Below are 22871 nucleotides of genomic sequence, written 5' to 3' on the forward strand. Positions count from 1 at the left end.
TATTAGTATGGATATTGGATATATTGTATGTTTCAAATAATTATAATATGCAAATTGAACTATACTATATTAGCTCGTGGCAACCTATGTTTAAATTAAATCTCAAATCAAAGTTATATAATTAATCATTAATGCCGCGAGGTGGTTTCAATTAAATAATAATTGACGTAATATTGTGCGGTGATGCAGAAAATGCAACGTGAGAGTTTGTTATGTAAAAAACGAACAGGTTTGCGGGAACGGAACTAGGTCGTGGAGCTTTCCGTAAGAACAGAACACAATCGACTTGTCTCTGAATATTCCACTCTGAAATATCTGCGAAAACCTTTCTATCAAATTACAGATATAGTTCGTACAAAATGACCCCTCACGCGCCATTTTAACTTTTTTAATTAAGTTGCATAACGCTTAGCTTTTTACACTGGAAGGAATCCAGTTTCACAGGCACTCCCTGCACTTTCCCTTCAAGACGTGCCTTGAGACATACGCATTTATTTCCGAGTGCATTGACTGCGGTATACCAGCCTTAGGTACCTCCTTCCAGCCTTAACCATCTACGGCGATGGAAAACTTTGTGATCAAACCAGCATTTTGTTTTGAGGAAATTGAGAATGATTCTTTTAGTAATATTGAGGGTAACCATGATTCAAAATTTTGGTGTTTTACTTATTTGTTGCCTTCATGGCGTTTGATGGTAATCAATAAATGTTGTTAAAATAATACCTATTAACCTGTGAGATACAGGTATATACAATTTTGTCTAGAATTTAATTAGGCTCGATCGGGGTTATACAAGACCGTGATTAGCGGTCCTTATACAAGCGAAGCGTCCAAAAGTGGTAAATTAAGATGGCATATAACCACCTGTCCTCTTGGTGGTTTTAGGTTATGTCCAGCTGTGGACGTATTCTATGATTTGTATGATGATAACGTAAGCATTATAATCATGTTAATTTCTGTGTTATAGTGTCTTTTAGCTGTTAAATTCAATATTACGGAAGGAAAAGCGAAAGCTGCGAAAAGTGAAGTTGTTTAAACATTTGCATACCGCGCTCTTGACGCTTGCCTCGGTCGGAGATGCAAGAACATAAATATTTCCATTTTATCTGTTTACCGATCATTACATTGACATGTTATGTAAGAAGTTTGAACGTACACGTAGATATGCGAAATGAAAATTGTGCAATTTTCCATTACTGTTAGCCGTTTATTTTAATAAAAGTACTTAAAGCAAAATGTTTTTTTGTATAATACAAAGACTTACTAAACTAACAACAATCTCATTTGGCTTATCCGATTTACGAAAATAATTTTTCGGGCACACTTAATTAATAGTAAATAATTTGAATTCTCCATCCTCATATATAAGAGTTTGTAGTTTTTAGAGGATAGCAGGTTTTTATTTACTTTATAAATTACAAGCTTATCCCCGCGACTTCGTCCACGAGAACTACACAAATTTCAAACCCATATTTCACCCTCTTAGGGGTTGTATTTTCAAAAATCTTTCTTAGCGGATGTCTACGTCATAATAGCTATCTGCATGCCAAATTTTAGCCCGATCCGTCCAGTAGTTTAGGCTGTGCGTTGTCAGTCAGTCAGCTTTTCCTTTTATATATTTAGATTGTGAACAACAAAAAATAAAACTATTGCAAAATCACAACAAGAAACAAAGATAAAAAGGAGCTAAAAATTCGAACAACAATTGTGTTTCAGTTTCAGAGACCAAAATTTCAGCAAAGTTTCACTTAATTTGAGCAACATAAATGCCCCGGCAGTAACAAAACACGCAAAAAATATTTAATAACGTAAAAAAACTGAAGCCTATTGTGCATGACAAATGGCAATGGCGGCACAACAGTGGGGATGATTTTCCTACGCACGCTGCGTGACAATAAAATTGCTTGTGAATGTCCTTGGCCTTTCAAGGCTGTTTAGAACCAGTGACTATGGATCAGTTATAAGTATGTATAGTACGACACGTCGAGATGGCCATCGGGCAGATAACGCCCCGCACACCCGCACAGGTCCCGCGCTAACCCGGTGCGGGCGAGGGTGGGCGACGTGCGCGTGTGCGGGGCCGTCCCTTCGCCTAATACGCCGATCTCAACCTGTCACGGACTATACTTATATTATTATTCTTATAAATGCGAAAGTGTGTCTGTCTAGTCTACCTATCTATCTGTTACCTTTTTATGGCTCTACTGCTAAACTGATCATGAGGAAATCTGGCACAGGGGTACTAAGTCAAAATTTATGCCGGCAAGAAACTTTGGAATTACTCAAACCATAAAAAGTCAGTATACATATATTCACTACACCATCTTCTGGACAACTGAAAGCTCAGCTGGTTGCTTCCACAAGGTATCTTGCATACCTAAAGTTCGCAAATGATTTTTAAAAACCTCATTAAAGCGAACAAGCTCACGTAAAAATGCTAGTTGTAAATATTTTTAGACATAGCGGAACTACAAAATGTTTGTTTTTTGTTGTAGAACTTGTGGATCGACTAAGAAGTCATTATAATGTGAGGAACTACTTAGTCAAACTCAAACCACCCAAACAATGTTAACAGCACTAAATTATTTAAACTGAATTGTACCTACTATTAGGAATCTAAGCACCTTTATTAAATTAAATTAATTTTGGTGAGCTGACGTTTTTTGAAAGAGAGAATCGTGACTCATGATAAAATATCATTTATTATCAAAATCGCGATGTGTTAATTTTGTCTCAAAACTTGAATAACGTTTTTCATCTTTAATTTGTAATTGATGTAGACCTTCGCAGCCATGTTTTGTTAAGTTTTTTCGTAGGTATACCTATTACAGACCATTGTTATTGGCTTTAAAAGGTTATTCTCATTTATGCGGAGCGTCCATCTCATTCATAGCGCATGACAAGTGCAACCGTCCGTAGAAATAATAATAAATAATCATTAGTACAGAAAAAATAAAAATTAAAACCGGTCAAGGGCGACTCGGGCTCTCGCATCGAGGGTTCCGTATCTTGGATAAATACGTGTAATTCCTTTGTTGTTTAAACTATCCGCAACTGCAAATGTAAGTTTGTAAATTTTTTATGTGATATTAACTACAAATTAACAATTTTCAGATTTTTCCCTTTACTTGTACCGTAAGACCTTGTTTCTTGTCTTTCATGGTTCTAGATCAATGGGAACTAGGTACTTTATCGGATTTAATTTATTTGCGAGTGTCAAAATATGCGGCATATTAATAATTATGACCGTATTTTCTGATTGCATTGAGTTAGAAGCTTGATTTTTGTAAAGCTCCAAGGAACAGAGGTAATTGATTAATAATAATTATAATTTGATGTACAGGTATCCTAGGTTCCCGAGAAAAAAGGTCTTGACAGACAGACAAACAGACAGGGTTCTTTTTCCTTTTGAGGTACGGAATCCTAATGAAAACGGTTAGGTACGATTCTGCCAAATCAAGAAGTGTGAACGAACAATTCCTCAAATTCTCGGCCTTGATGCCACTGCAAGGGCAAGATCATCAGCGACCGGAACAGCTACAGCGTATAATGGCTTAGAAAACTAGTTTCATTTCCTACGATATGATTCTAAAATATTATATAATTGCAAGCGGATTTTATGGTTATTATTCTGTCAACGCAAATATAATGGAATATTTCGTCTGTTTGATATGCTTGTTATTGAAAATAAATAATTTAATGATATTTGATTTGGAATAATAGTTGTTGCATCAGCATGTTTTTTGGCCTCATTGGTAAATAGAATTAGGTATTGTTTCTTTTGTAAATCGAGTTTCTTTACGAACGAACTAGAAACAGTCTTTCAGTTTGATTATTTATCTTATTTAACACTTTCAAGCATTGAATTATTTATTTATTTATTTGGTACTTTTAAGTCTTATTAAAATAGCTACTTGATTTAATATTGCACAAGTTACTTTCGGAGGTTCAATAATATTTGTGGGACTGCAAATAAAAACGGAGATAAAAGACGTTTCATACGACTATTGAATTTCAGACTACCTTAATAAATATACCTAGAATTGTATTTTATTATAACTTTGAATGAAGCAACTCATATTAAAATTATGACAAAATTTCACACTGTACGTTCTTGTAATCATTTAAGTCATTGTATTTTGTGCTATTCAAAAAGTAATTATTACTTATAAAAAATATATATCAGAAAATATTATTAGATATGGTAAATTGATGGTCAAACGAACGTATCTACTTCTTTAATAATATCTTGCTTGACATATAAACCCTAATTTACTTTCCCTTAATGTTAATCCTTAAATTTATACCAACGAGAATATCAATTACTTACTTAGTACTAAGACTTCAAATGCGTATAGTAGGGTTTTTTTTTATAAGCTTAAAATCAAACGACGCAGCAATAAAAATTTCAGGGATTAAGAATGTTTAATGTCATAAGCTGGCTCATATTGTATTGTTAGATAATTCCAGCAAAATACATTTGTATTATTCGGTACATTACTAGACATGATGTAAGGAAGGTAGCTAACTAATTTACCCATGTAAATAAAGTTAGTTAAAATACGCATTTTAGTGAATATACAACTGCTAATTCTTGAAAACTCTCTTCTTGAATACTTCTGGGACTCTCGTCATGTCAAGGCCAAAGACATGGGAAACAACTGCTGCAGCCCTAAGTTCCACGGGGGATCAAAACAACTCCATAATCATCATCAATTATTGAAAAGCTAGTTTACTAAATTAGCCCTATGTTTGGAATAAAATGTCTACTTTTGTACTAGATAGAACGCTTAGCATTTTTTTTTATGTTTAATAGAAATTACTTACCAAGACAAAAACGACCAAGTGTTGAGCGCGGCCCAGTGGAAGATCACTTTGCTGCACTTCACTTAGTCACAAAGTTTCACGTTAGTTTCTCAAAGAAACACTGCAGCAAGTAGGTACAGTTTCAGAGTTTTAGTAATGGCGTAAACACATTTTGTAAGGACTGGATATTCGATTAGTTATTCGTTTAACAGTAAATCGATTAATTGATGTCAATCGATTGTTCGTATTGTTTGTTTACAACACAGGTCACGCTCACAGTCACGGATTGCACCTTAACAAATCTGAAAACAAAGAAAAATATTATTGGTATATGAAATCTAAAATTAAATAACTTTATGTGATGTAACGCGGTCGAAGCCAATATAATAAGTATCTTTCGATATTTTTATATATTACTTGACCACTATAATAAAGTACCTACTCGTACAAGCTTGACCTATTGGAAATGGCAATGTGTGGCCGCTGATAGCATCATAAATACGTTATGGTCAAAACACAGATTAAATTAAACAAAAAAGATGTAGCAGCCTTCTGATGGAATGTAAATTTTAATCAAGACGATGATTAGAGTTGTTCAATCACATCACAAGAATATCAAAGCAGCTTTTTATAGTCTATTGATCACGCTGAAGGATATTTCTTATGAAATAAAAGCAAGGTTGTGATTTACTAAATAAAACGCTAGTGACGTGACCTCAGCGATGTAACACGATCGTGATCGGCTACTTGTGTTCAGCGTGTCGTCGCAACTCGAAGGATTAGCACTTTACCAACAAAGGCACTAACTTAAATACCTACAGCTAACATGTTGGGCAAACACCTTGTTAGCTGTAATGGAAAATCCACAACATTTATTTAAGTTGATACTCGAAATTATACTTAGTTTTGACCTTTGGAAAGGTATAAAATTGTATGACGTCCCTTAGTAGAATTTTTCATTTTATTTTGTAATCTTAATTTTTATGGGACTTTTGTTCGACACGGACACGCCAGTCCATCGTAGCCTAATTAAATTATTACAATCTAAATTAGGTACTTAGTGGAATGCAACAGATAAGTATAACTAAAGAGATGTTAATGTTTGTTACATATAGATTTTCTCAGAATTACAATATTGTCGTTTTTTACGCTACTAAAAATATTCGCAAAACAAAGTCTTTGTCAAAGCAAATAAAACATTATGCACAGTGGAAATATTCCGTAAAAAATAAATTGTCACCAAAAGTTGTGATAGTGCTTTTTGGTCTGACTTTGTCTTTTTATAACTTGTTTTGTTAAATTTAAATTTCTTGTTCATTAGTCAATAAACGAGTTTTTGTTTGAATTTGCTATTTTCATATTCGAAATTGTTTTTAAATTATATATTGTGATACCATCAAAATAATATGTTTAAGAATTAATTAGATATTTGCCTTTGTCATACTTTACTAACAATATTAGGTAGGTATATAGTTGATAAAGTTGATCCTGAATTGTCATCATTTATTTATTTATCAATTGTTTATATTTTATCATATTAATTGAACGAAGAGTTTAGGTATTTTATATTACGCTGACATCGAGATCGCGTGTATTTCCTAGTCGATTTCTTCCCATACATCACGTTTCTCTAGATTTATCTATTTTTATTAATTTAAGCATTATTATAACAAACGTAGTTGATCAACAAATTAGCGTAGCGATTGTGTATTTATGTTTTTAAAATACATACATAGTACCTATTAAATATATATACAATTTTTATGTATTAAATAATAAATAATAACTCTTTGAAGATTTATATTGTTTAAAAGAAATAACCTTTGGTTATGGTTGCTTAATGCAGACTAGATAATATTTTAAAAAAATGTTTGACTTCAGTGAATAGATTTTAATAAAGTTTTGTGTTTTTAAAGTCTGACCCTCGAGCACAGAAAACTCTATTGCAATCTATCGGATAGTTGTTATGATCAAAACAAACAGACAAAAAAATGCGAAAAACGATATTTTTTGGCACCAGCAAAATAATATAAAGACCATCAAAACAAAATTATCCTTGTTTTTGTTAGCTAAGCAAACATTCCAAAACAATAGATATGTGGATATTAATTTTTTATGAATATATTTTATACACTTTATAGGTATAATAATAATAATTCATCTGGTTTTAAGTCGTGTAATTATGTCAACTTGTAAGGAAAATACTTATTAAAATGTAAAAAGCTCGAATGTCCTTATTACTTGGTTTTTATATTTATTTATGTCGTACAGATTTTTTCCTACTTTAAATATAATATCCTTAAGAGCCTCAATAGCTCAGCGGTTAAGAAGCGGACTGATTTCGGAAAGGTCGCCGGTTCAAATCCCAATCTTGGCAGTATTGTTGTACCCACTCCTTTTCGCTTAGTTGGACGGGAACTTAGTAATTTATAACTCTTGGTGTTTATATAAATATTTAAGGTTTTTAGGGTTCTGTACCTCAAAACTTCGTGTCTGTCAAGAAACCTATATAGGGTACTTCCCGTTGACCTCGAATCACGAAATTTGGATTTCTGGAATCTGGATCAAAGTGCTTTCCAAAAAAAATACTTATGTATATTATTACAAAATCCAATGTAAAGGTAAATACGAAAATTGACTTTCCAAAGCTCCATTCGTAACTGGTTACGTACGTTTTCGGTAATCACAAGGCATGTGACAGCCAGTAGGTCAACAATTCAACGAGGTCACCCACTAGGCTGTGGTTTGACATTTGGTTCTTTAGAGATCGATCCGTCTTGTTTTGGTACTTATTATGCTAATATATAATAATATATAATATTATGAATTTTCTACTCTATCATCACTGACTGACTTCGTCTATCGTACATATTTTCTGATTTCTCAAATATAAAACTTGCAGAAGTCGCTAGTGCTATTATAGGTCAGAATTTCGAATTTCGTATGTACCTACCTACTTTGCAAAAATTGACTGTGCACTTATATTGTACCATAGACAATAGACATGTTAGGTATAGGTACGTTCATAATATTACTATGGCGTGTAAAATTCGTGCTTGGTGAGAGGCGAGACAAGAACAGAATGAAAACGCACAAGGAATAGCGTATCGTGTGTGTTTTAGCCCTTATAGATTTATTTTAAGACGCAAATCATTTAAATCAATATGAAGAGTATTCCATAGGTAGATATCATAAATGACAGCAGTATAAGCAATAACATCAATATGTAAATCTTGCTACTGTAGTGCGCAATTATCTCTTAGTCAATGTGTAATTATTTTGTCACTTTATGATTTTAGCTGTCCGCCAACGACATTATAACATAGATATGTTACGTTCACGTTGCATGGCGTATAAAATTCGTGATCGGTGATGAGTAAGACAAAATATACATGACGTATGAGAGTAGAAGAGATAGATCTCTACAATGACCCAAGTGTCATATACCTATTTAAGTCTTCACTTTAGAAACGTATAGTACCTACGCGATAGCTCGAGATAGCAATCGGGGAGGGAACGCCTTGCACACCCGCACAGTCCCCGCGCTAACCCGATGCGGGCGAACGCGGGTGATGTGCGGGTGTGCGGGGCGTCCACCCGCCTCATACCCCGATTGCCATTTCAACCTGTCGCGGACTTATAGGTACTATGTAACGTATCTACTTCTTTATAACATGTAGATGTAAGTATAGGATAATATCATTGCTTTTTAGCGATTAGTAGGTACATTTTATAATTTATGCTTGCTGTCCGCTATCATTGCTCGTGTAAAGATTACACGTGTTGACTTCTCATGAGCTGGCTTTTCATACATATTTACTTAGAGAGCTAACTTTAAATGTCAATGAACGATTAGGTCTGTTTTCCTAGACCACCTAAAAGTAAACAGATAAAGAATAATAATCTAAGTCTATGAATAATCTAGAGTCTAGATTATTCATAGACTTAGATTATTATTCTTCTTATCTAGATTCTAGACTGAAAACTTGTGTAGGTAGGTACAGCTTTTCACGCACAACATTTTATAGATCTATTAGCTTATTCTTGCGACTTCATCCGCGTGGACTACACAAATTTCAAACCCCTATTTCACCCCCCTTAGAGGTTGAATTTTTAAAAATCCTTTCTTAGCGGATGCCTACGTCATAATAGCTATCTGTATGCCAAATTTCCGCCCGATCCGTCCAGTAGTTTGAGCTGTGCGTTGATAGATCAGTCAGTCAGTCAGTCAGACACCTTTTAAATAAACAGTCTGGTCTTTTCAATAGAACACTAGGTGTTTCATAAACGGTTTTACTCTGATATTAAGGAATTCGTATCGCAAAAAATCAGTTTAGCAATCGCTCAATTCATTAGTAAAGTTAATAGTGCTTGCAGTTTAGTGAACGTTGGCCGAAATAGCTTGTGGGTGCACGCGAAAGTAAGCGGGGACCGGTCGCTCGAAGGCCAACGAGCGAACGCTTTTGTCTAACGTTCTTGATTGAGTCATAAGCGATGGCGGTTTCGTCTTCTTAGGCAAATTAGTAAAGTTAATAGTGCTTGCAGATTATTGAGCGTTAGCTGAAATAGCTTGTGAGTTCACGCGAAAGTAAGCAGGGACCGTCGACCGGTCGCTCGAAGGCCAACAAGCGAACGCTTTTGTCTTACGTTCTTGATTAACTCATAAGCGATGGCGGTTTTCGTCTACTTGGGCAAATCAATTCACTAGTAAAGTTAATAGTGCTTGCAGTTTAGTGAGCGTTGGCTGAAATAGCTTATGGGTGCACGTGAAAGTAAGCGGGGGCCGGTCGTTCGAAGGCCAATCAGCGAACGCCTTTGTCTAACGTTCTTGACTAAGTCATAGGCTATGGCGGTTTTCGCCTTGGGCAAATCAATTCGTTGGTAAAGTTAATAGTGTTTGCAGGTTATTATTTATTTATTTTATACTTCATTGCATACAACACAAAGTAAACATAAAAAAACATACAAGGATCTTAATCTAATAGCTGTAAAGTTATAGTTGTTAAGTCATAAGCGATGGGGTTTTCGTTTTCTTATGAAAATCACTGTGATTTTCATCTTTTTGAACAAATCAAAAGGAGTTGCAATAGGAAACTGGCTGCAACTCACTTCAATCGGTGTTAACTGTTACCCGAGTAGTTTCGAACCTATTCTTGGTTTTGTTAAAGATAATTAAATTTCATCAGTTAAACAATTTGATGCGTCATCATCATCATTCTTTTTCTGGTTGGGCCACACATAACAAAGTTTATTCCGGCGCTTCTTCTGCTTGAGGCATTTTGGCTTGCTCAAGTGGAGGAAGCGTCGGGAGAACCAACTCTTAGATATAACATAATAGCAGACGACCTTGAGGTCGTCCGCTATTATGTTATGTATCGTTTATGACTTGGACCAATACTGAAGGCGCAGAATGCCTCGACAAAAACGCATACTGCACCACTCCTGCCAACCAAAACATGCGTGTTTTCTGTCTCCTTCTGCCACGTTACATTTCTATATTCCGTTCCTTTCTCGCATTGAAAGTTTTTATTTTATCAAATGCAATGTTAGTAAATAAAACTCAAGGGACACAACGACCTCTAAGTAACTGATAAAAAGAAACGAAATCCAATGAATGCATAATTTATTATTCGCACCAAATGCAATCGTTTTCTTTTTCTTTTTTCTATTGCAAGTTTTTCTTATTTGAAAAAGGTAATTTACGAAAATTGGTGTTTAGATTTTCCCTAACGACAGTAACTACTTCTATGTTTTGACATCTATACTTATTTACTTATAATATTATAAAGAGGTAAAGTTTTGTAAGTTTGTTTGAAGGGGGTAATATCTGGAAACTACTGAACCGATTTAGAAAATTCTTTCATCTGTAGAAAGCTACATTATTAGGTATATTTTATTACTGAGTAACATAGGCTATATTTCACTTTCAAAAAATTTTAATAAATCGCCCTTGCAAAGCCGGGGAAGGTCGCTAGTATAGCTATGTAAAAAAATCTGGCTTGTGTTCGTTACCTAAACGTTATACGGAAGTTGTTAGATCGCGGTCTGCCTATTTGCCTTTCAACGCTTCCGTATTTCCATAATTTCCATAGAAGATTAAATTAATTTTGACAACTTAAAATCCATACTAATATTATAAATGCGAAAGTGTGTCTGTCTGTCTGTCTGCTAGCCTTTCACGGCTCATCTGTTTAACCGATTTTGACGAAATTTGGTACAGATATAGTTTGCATCCCGGAGAAGGACATAGGCTACTTTTTATCCCGGAAAATCAAAGAGTTCCCGCGGGATTTTTAAAAACCTAAACCACGCGGATTCCACTAAAGTCGCAGGCATCATCTAGTATAAAATAAAATAGGTAACTAACTAGTATAAATTATAACTAACTAGATCATAGATGATGCCCGCGGCTTCACTTCGCATGCGTTAAGGTTTCTTAAAAGTCCCATGGAAATTCTTTCCTTTTCTAGAAGAAAATGTAGCATAAATATCTGTCAACGGGAGGCAATTTCATCAAAACCAGTTAAACAGATTAGATATACATACAGAAGCACTTTCGTATTTTAATATGAATTGGAAAACATGTATATAGATTTTTGATCCTTAGCACAAAAGCGAAGTCATTAAAAAAGTTTGATAAGTAAACTACGCTTGTAAAAAACTACTTACTCAAAACAAAGTAGTGCAGAAATGTACACAATAAGACCAGAACTATGTGAAAGGCAAGATTTCTTCATTTAGACCAACAACTATTCTAAATAAGGAATAGTTCTGATTCAATATCGTTGCTAGACTCAGCGTTTTTGTTTTATCGATGCAGGAAATTCATTTTAAAGTGTGAGTCACATTTTGTAATGAATGAGCTATTTTAAATCTTTTTCCACAAGTGTTCTTTTCTAAGAAAATTGTTTTGCCTTCCTTCACAAACCACAAATTAACTTTTATTGACTTGGTTGACTTGCGACAAGGCTGTAGGTTGTTAAAACCGATGGTATCATCTTTGATTTATATCCAAATCTTTACCATAGATGAAAGGTGAGATCTTTACCGATTGATGCATGTAAAGTAGGAGCTTAGCTTAGATTAAAGCATAGACTTCGAAGTGAGAAAAATGTCTTCACTTAACAGAACTGACCAACAAACATTCAATGCTTTGTTAATGAAAATTGACAACAATAAAAATTATGCATATATAATATCACTGATTTTAAAAAAATCGCAATAAAACAAGTATTCTTATATTGTGTTCGTTATTTAGACCACCTAACCTGAAGAATGATTTAAAAATACCATACATTTCAATGTAGTTATTTGTGCCTCTAACCTTGTGATTCCTTGAAATCGAATGCTATATTTTGTTCCCCCGGTGGCCCGGTCTAATGATATTATACCATAAACATGTTACGTTAACTGGGTACATGGCGTTAAATTCGTGTTCGGTGATGAGTAAGACAGAAGATACAAAAAGGACAAGAGTTGAAGAGATAATTTCACAAAATATGTGATCTAGGTCGTAGTTTTGAGTGTTCACTTGACGCTGGCCATACACGATCAAGTTTACCGTCAATTTTGCAGCGGACTGGAAGCGGCGCGTCCAGTAAACTTGACGGTGTATCGCCTCGCCAAAGTTTGCATGATGTCATGCACATTAATTTACGGTGTATGGCTATCAGTTCACTTGACGGTAAAACTTGACCATGTACCTATGGCTATGCCTTAGAATATATAGGTACATAACTAGTTGCACTATGGACCCGCCGCTAACTGGATTCCAATTAGATGAAGAGACAGCTATTAGATGTCCTCGGTTTTTTAATTTTTTTTGTTTCAATAAAATTATGCATAAGTAGGTATATCACACTGAACAAAATTATACAAAGAATATGTAACGCATCTGCGTTTTAACATGTGTAAGTCCCGCAAATTACTATTGCGCTGGAACCATGTCTCATTAACATCGAAATGACGTCATTTGACGTATATTTATGTAAAAATATACCATCAGCTCGAAACCTCAGTTTAGTGCTGACGGCAGTAAAATGGCGACCACGCGCATTAGCAATTTGCGTGACTTATATCATTACCCCGGTCTAATTTCGACTTAAGTTTCAAAATGCCAAAGTGGTAACATTTTTTAATGATAATAATTTATTTATCCCAAATCGGCCCCAAAGTAACACACAAGGTCAGGAGTAGCTTGAACTCTAAACCTGTTTTTATTTTTATGGGAAATCTGCTTCATTAACAAGCGAATTAATGATGTTATACAATAGAAGCCACAAAAAATATAAAATAACACAAGTTAATTCTTAGCACCAATATAAGCCATCACGATACACTTAAAATATTTTTCTTAGTATTTATAAGTGACAGTGTTTAAACTTAAATTAAATACAGAAACTACAGAGTATGAGTATGCTGTGGGCTCTTCTCAGACCTGGGCGCGTTTGGAACCCTCGTAGCTTTAGAATTAAGTTTACGTACCTAAGTAATTATATATCACTATTACATCATTATCTTATAAATTCCAAAACTGACAATCGAAAAGTGTTTTAATTATCAAAATATTTTGAATTTGAAAACTAATATATAGGTATCACTGATGGTAACTGCTTTGAATAATTCAATAATAATAATTATCATCATCTTCATCATCTCAATCTATCGCTATATAAACTTTACATACCATTTGGGATATTGTGGACAACTCTCAGACATAATATTGTAGGTTTCGTCACGATGTCTTTCTAATAACATTATATTTGACAATTAGTTATAGAATAGGATCCCGCTATAGAACGACTTTCACCGAGCTGGTTAATGGATGAAACGTATTTTATATTCAATTTAATATGTCAATAAATATATTACATATGGGTTGCCTAAAAAATTTCAGTCTAGAATGATTAATTAATAATATATTTTTTTTAAAAATCATTTCACAAATTCCATAACAATCGAAAGTATGAAGCCCATAGAATATGCAAACGTTAGGTTACCTAATGAAATAATGTTTATTTTCATTTAACTTTTATTCATTAACGCGGTGCAAGTTACTAGTATCGATTTACCTGTTTATACCTTTCTTCCTATAAGTCAGGGCTTTGAATTTTATATATACAGATTGATTCAATTTACATGTACTTACATACTTCAAGTAGACACATTGTAAGGCCAGGCAAACTTGTTATTATGTAACTTCTCTATAAGGGTGCTGATGAAATAAATCAGCGTCTTTTTAAAGGAAAAATAAATTACAAATTTTTTATGTGTGCAGCAACTATTAAAATTAACTAATAAAAATATGTGTAAATAATTTCAATTTTGAAAAAAAGGTAACCTTCACGTTTTTAGTCGTAGGTGCATGCAACCATGTACAGAGAAATAACGTAAGAGTACGGGTATGTGGCTTATATTACAGCTGATAGATCACGTTCTACTCATAATCGAAAAAAGTAAACGAGTCAATATTACGTAAATACCTACCTAGAATGTAACGATTTATTTATTGAAGAGAAACGTTTACCAATAATATTTATTATTCGTTGCATCAGATTGTATCTTAGAATTTTATTGTTATCACACGACTGCTCAAAACAAAACAAAAACTGGCCAAGTACGAGTCTGACTCGCGCTCAAAGGGCTCCGTACCATCTCTACATAGTATAATAAGGTCGCTTCCCGCGTCTGTATGTATGTATGTATGTATGAACGCGTAGATCTTTTAAACTACGCAACGGATTTTAATGCGGGTTTCACCAATAGATAGAGTGATTCAAGAGGAAGGTTTATAGCTATAGTTTAACTCTCACAAATTAGAGATCCCTAGAAATATTGAAGTAATGTGAATTAGGTCAGAAAAAAATCCTCTCATTTGAGAGTTTCCGAGGCAATGACACCTCAACGACACCACATTAGTATCTACGTTGCACCCATGCGAAGCCGGGGCGGGTCGCTAGTTATCTATAAAAACAAAACAATCATGTTTGTTGTATGGGAGCCCCCCCTTAAATATGTTTTATTTTAATTAATTAATTTATTTTAATTTTTATTTAAAGTGAATATACCTACAACTAAATATTCTGTGAATATTTCAAGCGTCTACCTGTTGCCGTTATCAATATCGAGCAAAAACGAGCAAAAAAAATCACGTTTGTTGTATGGGAGCTCCCGAAAATATTTATTTTATTCTGATTTTTAGTATTTGTTGTTATAGCGGCAACAGAAATATATCATCTGTGAAAATTTCAACTGTCAACTTATCACGGTTCATGAGATACAGACTGGTGACAGACGGACGGCAGCGGAGTCTTAGTAATAGGATTCCGTTTTACCCTTTGGGTACGGAGCCCTAAAAGAGAGTGTAGGTAAACAAGAAATATTGCACTTCTTTTAAATTGTGCATTGTAGTTTCATTCAGAAATTAATGCACAATTTTTCGTTACCTAACTTAATCTCCAGAAACGATATTTTACCTAACATATGAGCATAATATGAAATAGGAATTCCATATAATAAAATAGTGGTTTTAATGTAATCAAGTACCTACCTAATGGTAGATGTTTTTCTGATATTTTAATTTTTTGTGCAATAAAACTTTGCTACACTTTAAAATTCATTAGCATAATGAAGTTGAATATGAAGTTAATTAAGTATCTACCCGAGTTAGTTAAGTGTTACTGGATAATTGGGTATCCTACCGATATTATTTTCTAGCTCGCTACTTAACTATAGTAATATCAACTATCGAGTCTTAGACTGCTTTATTTTAGATGTATAATCATCATCATCATCATCAACCGATAGACGTCCACTGCTGGACTCTTGTAGGGTCGCACGCCACGGTCCTGCGCGGCCTGAATCCAGCGGCTCCCTGCGATTCGTCTGATGTCGTCCGTCCACCTGGACGGAGGTGGGTGGGGGGGGGGGGTCTTTCCAACGCTGCGTCTTTCGGTGCGAGGTCCCCATTCCAGCATCTTGGGACCCCAACCAGATGTATAATACATAGTATCTACTAGCTACTTAAGCTTAATGCCCTTCATGGCGATTCATATTTTAAAATCCAGTGGAAACCCTATTTTTCGGGACATAAAGTATCCATCTTCAGAAAGCTAGCTGACTCTGTGTCAAACGTCGAGATCAGTTCAGCTGTTAAGCCACGAAAAGGTAACAGACAGACAGACAGTACAGTAGACAACGCAGCAACGAATCGACGTGATTTTGTGTCTGGATATAGTTTATACATCTACAGAGAGACATAGACTACCTTTTAACCCAGAAAATCAAGGAGTACCCACAGGATTTTTATAAACCAAAATCCACGCGAACGTAATTGTGGGCATCAGCTAATCTCATTTTATAGGATTCACACCCGCCAGCCCAAATCTGATACGGAACTATGATAAGTGAATGCCAATCTAAATATATAAAAGGAAAAGGTGACTGACCCACTGACTGACTGACTGATCTATCAACGCACAGCTCAAACTACTAAACGGATCGGGCTGAAATTTGGCATGCAGATAGCTATCATGATTAAGGTATCCGCTAAGAAAGGATCTTTGAAAATTCATCCCCTAAGGAGGTGAAATAGGTGTTTGAAATATGTGTAGACCACGCGGACGAAGTCGCGAGCATAAGCTAGTTTTTAGGGTTCCGTACCTCAAAAGGAAAACGGAATCCTTATAGGATCACTTTGTTGTCTGTCTGTCTGTCTGTCTGTCTGTCTGTCTGTCTGTCTGTCTGTCTGTCTGTCTGTCAAGAAACCCACAGGGTACTTCCCGTTGACCTAGAATCATGAAATTTGGCAGGTAGGTAGATCTTATAGCTGACATTTGGGGAAAAATCTGAAAACCGTGAATTTAGGGGTTAGATCACACAAAAAAATTAAATTGTGGTCATGAACTAATAATTAGTATTTTCAACTTTCGAAGTGAGTGACTATATCAAGTAGGGTATCATATGAAAGGTCTTCACCTGTACATTCTGAAACAGATTTTTATTTATTTTTATGCATCATAGTTGAATTATCGTCCAAAATGTCGAAAAAATACGACTGTCGTACGGAGCCCTCGTTGCGCGAGCCTGACTCGCACTTGGCCGGTTTTTTATAAGACAGAACTGTGCATAGAAACGGTGTTATGTAGAAGTTTTATATACTTACTTACGTACCTATTAGTTAGGTAGGTATATCTTGACGTGAGCTTTGAAACTGGTTTATCTGAATATTTAACTGACTTGGATTCAATTAGAAATAACGATTTTAATGTTACAACGGACATTGCTGTTTTTATGTCACATGTTTGATAAGATCGACTCGGGTTCATTACTGCCGTCCTAAAGCTAAAGTGTCGTTAACTACCACAACCAAGTTTCGAGATATGATCAAAAAAGCGCGAATTTATAAAGAAATGATGCCATTTGATAACTAATAAACGTATACAAAACTTGAAACTATGAAAATGTAGAGCAAACAGAGCACTTTTGAATAGCTGTATTTTTAAGTTTCTAGAGTAAATAATAATTAAAGCAGGACAGTTTTGGCTTTTTAGTCTAGCATTTTTTCTAACAACGGCTTGTATTTACATAACTTAAATGTCGTTAGATTACCCTTTAAGACGTTTAAGGCTTGGATTGCATTTACTTTTTTTATCTTTTTACGACACTTAAAAAAAAATTATAATTACTAAAGTAAAATGACTCTAAAAGACTTTAACGACATTGTATGTTAGGTTATGATCCTTAAAACTATCAATAACATAACACTTAAATGCGGCTTTTGTAATTTAAACACATTTTAGTCTAGAACAATAGAAATGATTTGTTTACAGTAGCGTTTTTTGGGGAGCATTGCTAAACTAAAATGTGGTTTATTGCAAATGATCGAACCGTAGCGACGTTTTAGGTTAGCATTGTTTATAAATATTTGAGGTTTTCCAATGAAAGTAACGGTAACTACAACAATTGAAAGAGCAACAGTCCGAAAGTAGTCTCTTATTTTGTTAAAACTTATAGTAATAGTAGGTAATAGTGCTAGAGATCTGTAATTTGGCATGGGTATAAACATTAATCACGCCGACAAAGTGGTGAAATAAAATTGTGATAAATATTATTTTTAGAGTGGCTCCCCTACATGTAAAGTGGGGGTGAATTTTTTTTCTCGTCTACCCCATAGTGTGGGATATCGTTGAATAGGTCTTTTAAAAATACTGTGGGTGTGGGAACATCATTTTTCGATTTCTAGATCCGTTGTAAAATATGATGTTTTAAAGTGCTAATTTTTATTAGAGTCAAGTGTCCACCCAGTCAGTTAAATGGTTGTATATAGGAACGTGAAAAAATTCACAGCAGTAGTATAATATAATATACCTAATCAATTTCAAAGGAAAACTATCATGGCTAAGTAGGGTACACAGGTTAAGGAGTTATATCTGTTTTTCGAGGTTAATTATTGTACGTAGATATTACGAGTAGCATATTGATGTATATAATTAGTTTTATTGTATCTATTTGTGATTGATCGTAATCCTAATAATATTTTTTCCAACTTCCCCTGTCAAGCCAGCTTCATGACTCTTTCATGATGATGAATTTTATGACTCTTTCTTGAGTTACCATCGTCCTTTGTGGGCCCGTTTGTAGAAGTGAACCGAGAAAAACCATGGGATCCAAATTATCCTCAATATTCATAAATAAAATACAAGCACTATCCTAGGTCAGCTATAATAATAATTGCGACATTACAAAATCCATAAAATCATACAATTTTCTTCATAGCAAGCACTACCTGGTGGTGAACCTGATCACAGCTCATGAATGTATGACCAGGTTCAAAGTAGTAGAGCGTCAATATTTCTGCACAAATCAAATCGCTGTTTATCATGTATACGAGTAACGAGGAAACCAGCCAATTTTTAATTTCGAGAGCTGCAGTTATCCAGCCTTAGATGAATATGCGCAACACGCCTGTGACGCAGGAGAAAATGATAAAAAGCTGGCATTATGTCCTCTTGTTTTCTTCCCGCTATGCTATCATTCCAGAGTACAGTGAGAGGTTTGAACTCATTGGTTATTTTGCCTATTGGTGCAAACGTTTGATTGAATGCCACAAGGCGTTTACAGAAACATCTCGCAGATGCACTAGTCAAAGTTAGAAGCTTTTGAAATGTGGGTATACAGAAGAATGTTGAGAACCTCATGGGTACCTCGTGTCAAAAATGCAACTGTACTACAAAGGCTAAGTAAAGATCTTGAAATCCTGAAGACCATAAAAGTGCGGAAATTGGAGTACCTACTCCAGCTACATTATGAGAAATAGCAAATACGACCTCCTTCAGCTCATTATTCGGGGGAAAATAGCCGGCAGAAGACCACCAGGCCGTAGAAGAACATCGTGGCTTAAGAATTTACGCCAATGGTATGGGAAGAGTACCCGATTTCTTTTTCGAGCAGCAGTGTCCAAGGTGCAGATAGCTCTAATGATTGCTAATCTCCGATAGGAGACGGCATTGCAAGAAGAAGAAAGTCACAACCTCGCGAGATGCGGGAATAGTTAGAGACATTAAAGTTATGTATTGCGGGATAGAGTTATTTTAGGATAGTAAACAATATTTTTTTGCAAAATATCACTAAGCTGTAACGCGTTTATGTGTCATTAAAGACATTTTAGTCTAGCATTTTCGTTAAAAGACATTTAAGTTATGGAATAGTGCACCATCATTTTGGAGAAAAGCTTAATTAAAAATGTGTAAAGTGACTTTAAAGACATTTTAGTTAAGGAATTTAAGAAAAAACCTGCTTTGAGACATTTTAGACTGGCAAATGTTAGTTAAATGCGTTTAAGTTATGTTATCATGTGAACAAGTAGTTATTTAACGACGTTCTTCATATTGCTATTTCAAAAACTACAGCAGCTAGTAAAATACCGGTTAGATTGGTCGATAGAAAAAAAAATTCTGAGTAAGATAGCGTTAAAAAGTCAAATTTGGCCAAATGTTGGTTAACGACGTTTTAGCTTGAGGACGGCAGATTAGGTAATATCTACTTATTAAATGTAAGAAAGCTGTTTCATATAATATACCTACTCTAGCAATACAGGTAGGTAATAACTAGGTACTTAAATTATACTTAAATACCTAACTGTGTAATGCAATAAATGTAAAAGACGGCACAATAAGGAAAGATTTTGAGAAATTCTATTCCAGTATCTTTAAAAATATAAAATCCCGCGGATGAAGTCATGGAAATAAGCTAGTTACTTATAATAAACTTGCAAAAAACTGCACAGCTTTTGGGAGTCATTCCAATTCCTTTGAAGGAGCGCTGCTTACAATTTCGGTTACAAGAACTCGTTGATGTCTTTTCTTAAGGCGTTTCATTTTTGTATGTTAACTTGCGATTATATCAAATCTTCGCTACCCAAGAGTTAGTTAAGCGATAAAGTCTGAAAGATAAGGCTTCAAAGTAGCCAGAAAATTTGATATTTAAGTAATTGTTAAAGAAAAATAATTAAAATTTTCCTGTTTAAATATCTATAAAAAATATAACCTCAGTACTTAGATAAGTTTTTAAATGTTAGAACCTTTAATAAGAGTAGTCATAAATAGAACTAAAATTGGCATATTGTACCTACCCTGAAAGCTTGCGCAGCTTAAGAAACCGTTTAAAAGGTCCTTTATCATGCAAATCTTAAACGCGAAACACGGAACGCGCAATAAAAGAACTTAAATATTAAAACTAACCTGTTTTGAAAAAGGAACACAAAACTGGCACAAAATCCTCAGTTCCAAAAACACTGGCACTTCATAAAGAAAATTTAAAATGGCGATGACGTTGACGTTTGTAACGTTCGAAATTCGAAGCGGCTTGGTCCGCGGTGCGCGCGCGAGTGGCGCCCGGTCGCGTGCGCTCGCCGCTGCGATAAACCTGCGGAGTTTGGAAGGTTCTCTGCGTCATCAAGGTACTAACCTTTTTACCACGTTCGTCGAGTTTCATACTTCAGGGTTTGTAGTATTTTTTGTTGATGATGATGATGTTGTTGATGATGATTATCATATTTCTTATCTTGTGCAGTGAAGTCATCGTAAAGATTTTAGTGCAAGTTATATCGTTACTCAACGTGTCACTAGAGTTAGTAAATTCTTTATGGAGTTGTAATGTAGGCAGGCCATAGAAATTGATAGATTTCATCTTCTTAGGTGGTATAATCTTAGCAGACTGGTCGTGGCCATCATTTTAGCTGTGACAATCCGTCTCCACTCCTCCTTGAAGGTTATTCTTACACTCTTATTATTCTTACACTCTCGTGTAATGGAATTTCCATTATGAGCTTTGTTTTGATTCGTGCATCTTATGGGCAATCTACCACGTGCTTTGGTGCCTTCGACTTTCCCTTGCACCAGTAGTCTTTCTATGGGCAAGCCTTCAAGCCTAGACACGTGATCCAAAAAAAAATTAGGATGCGAGCTTGAACAATAATTTACATTTACGCCATCTCAAATGACTCGTTACATTCAAGGATTGATTGGCTCAGAGGTTCCAGTAGGTACAACTTTTCAAGTTAACGTTTCATCTGTTGCTATACTAAGTATGGACGGAAAGGTACCCATGGAAAATTTTTGGTCGTAGACTTGAGAATTAGTAATAGGTATGCCAACACAACACAGATCAACAGTATAAATTTTAATAAAACAATAAAAACCAATTGTCTAGATATCTAGATCTGTTATATTTTATACCTTTATTGTATCCAATTAATTTTACGAGGCGTAGGTAATTTATTTAATTACAAGTCTAAAACAATAGTGACAATAAAAGAATTTAAAATAATAGGAATCATTAAAATATAATTTTATTGGAAGGACAATCGGCTGTTGATGGTGATCGTTACACTGTATTATTATATAATGCATGATATTTATTAATTTATGTATCTAATTAGGTATATATCTATTCATAATAATATATCATGAGATCGAAAAAATTATAAATCTTCCGTGATAGCATTACATCTACAAACATTTATAAGCTATGTTCACGAAGCACCGAGGTCAACTTGTTTAATTTTTTGCGGAATCTTTGCCCTTTTGTTAAAACATTTTATACAATTATTATTCAGTCCACTGAAGATTTTTTATTTATAATACAATAACAAACATAAAGAAGCAAAAATCAGTAACTATGTACCAATAATCCTCAACAAACAGCAATTACAACAAGTTGGCAAACAATAAATAATTCATCGTACAAGCGTCTTCGAGTGGAAATATTTTGCGAAAGTTTTTCAACTCGGCCGGGTTATACGAGGGCAAAGCGCAGGTAAGCTTAGCCGTTATCAAGGGAATACTTGGAACCGCTTGATTACGATCCCGAAGCGATACACGTACGGTAGACCTATAGTTTTTGTAAGCATTTTGCTTAGTGTATAGTGAACGAGACGTGTCGCGTTGTGTTCCCAAGTGTACGTTCCTCTGTTGTGATAAATTAGGAATGTACGATGTATAAGTTTTGCGTGCTCAAAAATGTTAAGAGTTTATCGCTTTACATTTGACTAAGTTTTAGGAATTCATCAAACGCGTTGGTATCTTTATGTTTGGATAATTCTGGAGGAGGAAACTCTGACCGCCCCCACTGTTACACTAATCTTCAGGTGACACAATTCCTATGACGTGATTTGATTCCACTTTAGAAATTAGTGTACTTTAAGCGAATAGGACCATCTCTCGAGTATTTCCTACAAAACAAAAAAAAAGAATCATCAAACTCGGTTCATATTTGACAGAGTAATCGCGTAACAAACATACAAAAAATAAAAACCTGTACTTAGTCGACTTGAGAACCTCCTCATTTTTAACCAACTTCAAAAAAGGAGGATGTTCCCAACCCGACTATTTTTTAAATTTATTTTTTTAAGTCGGTTAAAAAGCTTGAGTTGGACTTAAAGTTTAAAAATTTTAAGGGTGTCTGGCAGCGGGGTCGCACGACACGTAAGTGCCTGGCAATGCATGACGTGATTTATAATACTATTCCGAAGAAAATATAAAAATAATAGTCTTTATACTTTTACG

General features: G+C 34.7%; 1 protein-coding gene across 2 annotated transcripts in view; it reads right to left on the reverse strand.

Moving 5' to 3' along the window:
* The window catches only part of LOC117997364 (uncharacterized), a 117760-nt gene extending 97053 nt beyond the window's left edge, over positions 1-20707 (reverse strand). For both annotated transcript variants that reach the window (XR_011238573.1, XM_034985629.2), the window contains exons 1-2: positions 20547-20707; positions 4828-5108 (exon numbers count right to left, since the gene is read on the reverse strand). The gene's annotated coding sequence lies outside the window, so the exon portion shown is untranslated. The remainder of the gene's footprint in view (positions 1-4827; positions 5109-20546) is intronic.
* Positions 20708-22871: the final 2164 nt, after the last annotated feature.

This window comes from Maniola hyperantus, chromosome 4 (assembly GCF_902806685.2).
Source record: "Maniola hyperantus chromosome 4, iAphHyp1.2, whole genome shotgun sequence".
In the NCBI taxonomy this organism is placed as follows: Eukaryota; Metazoa; Arthropoda; class Insecta; order Lepidoptera; family Nymphalidae; genus Maniola; species Maniola hyperantus.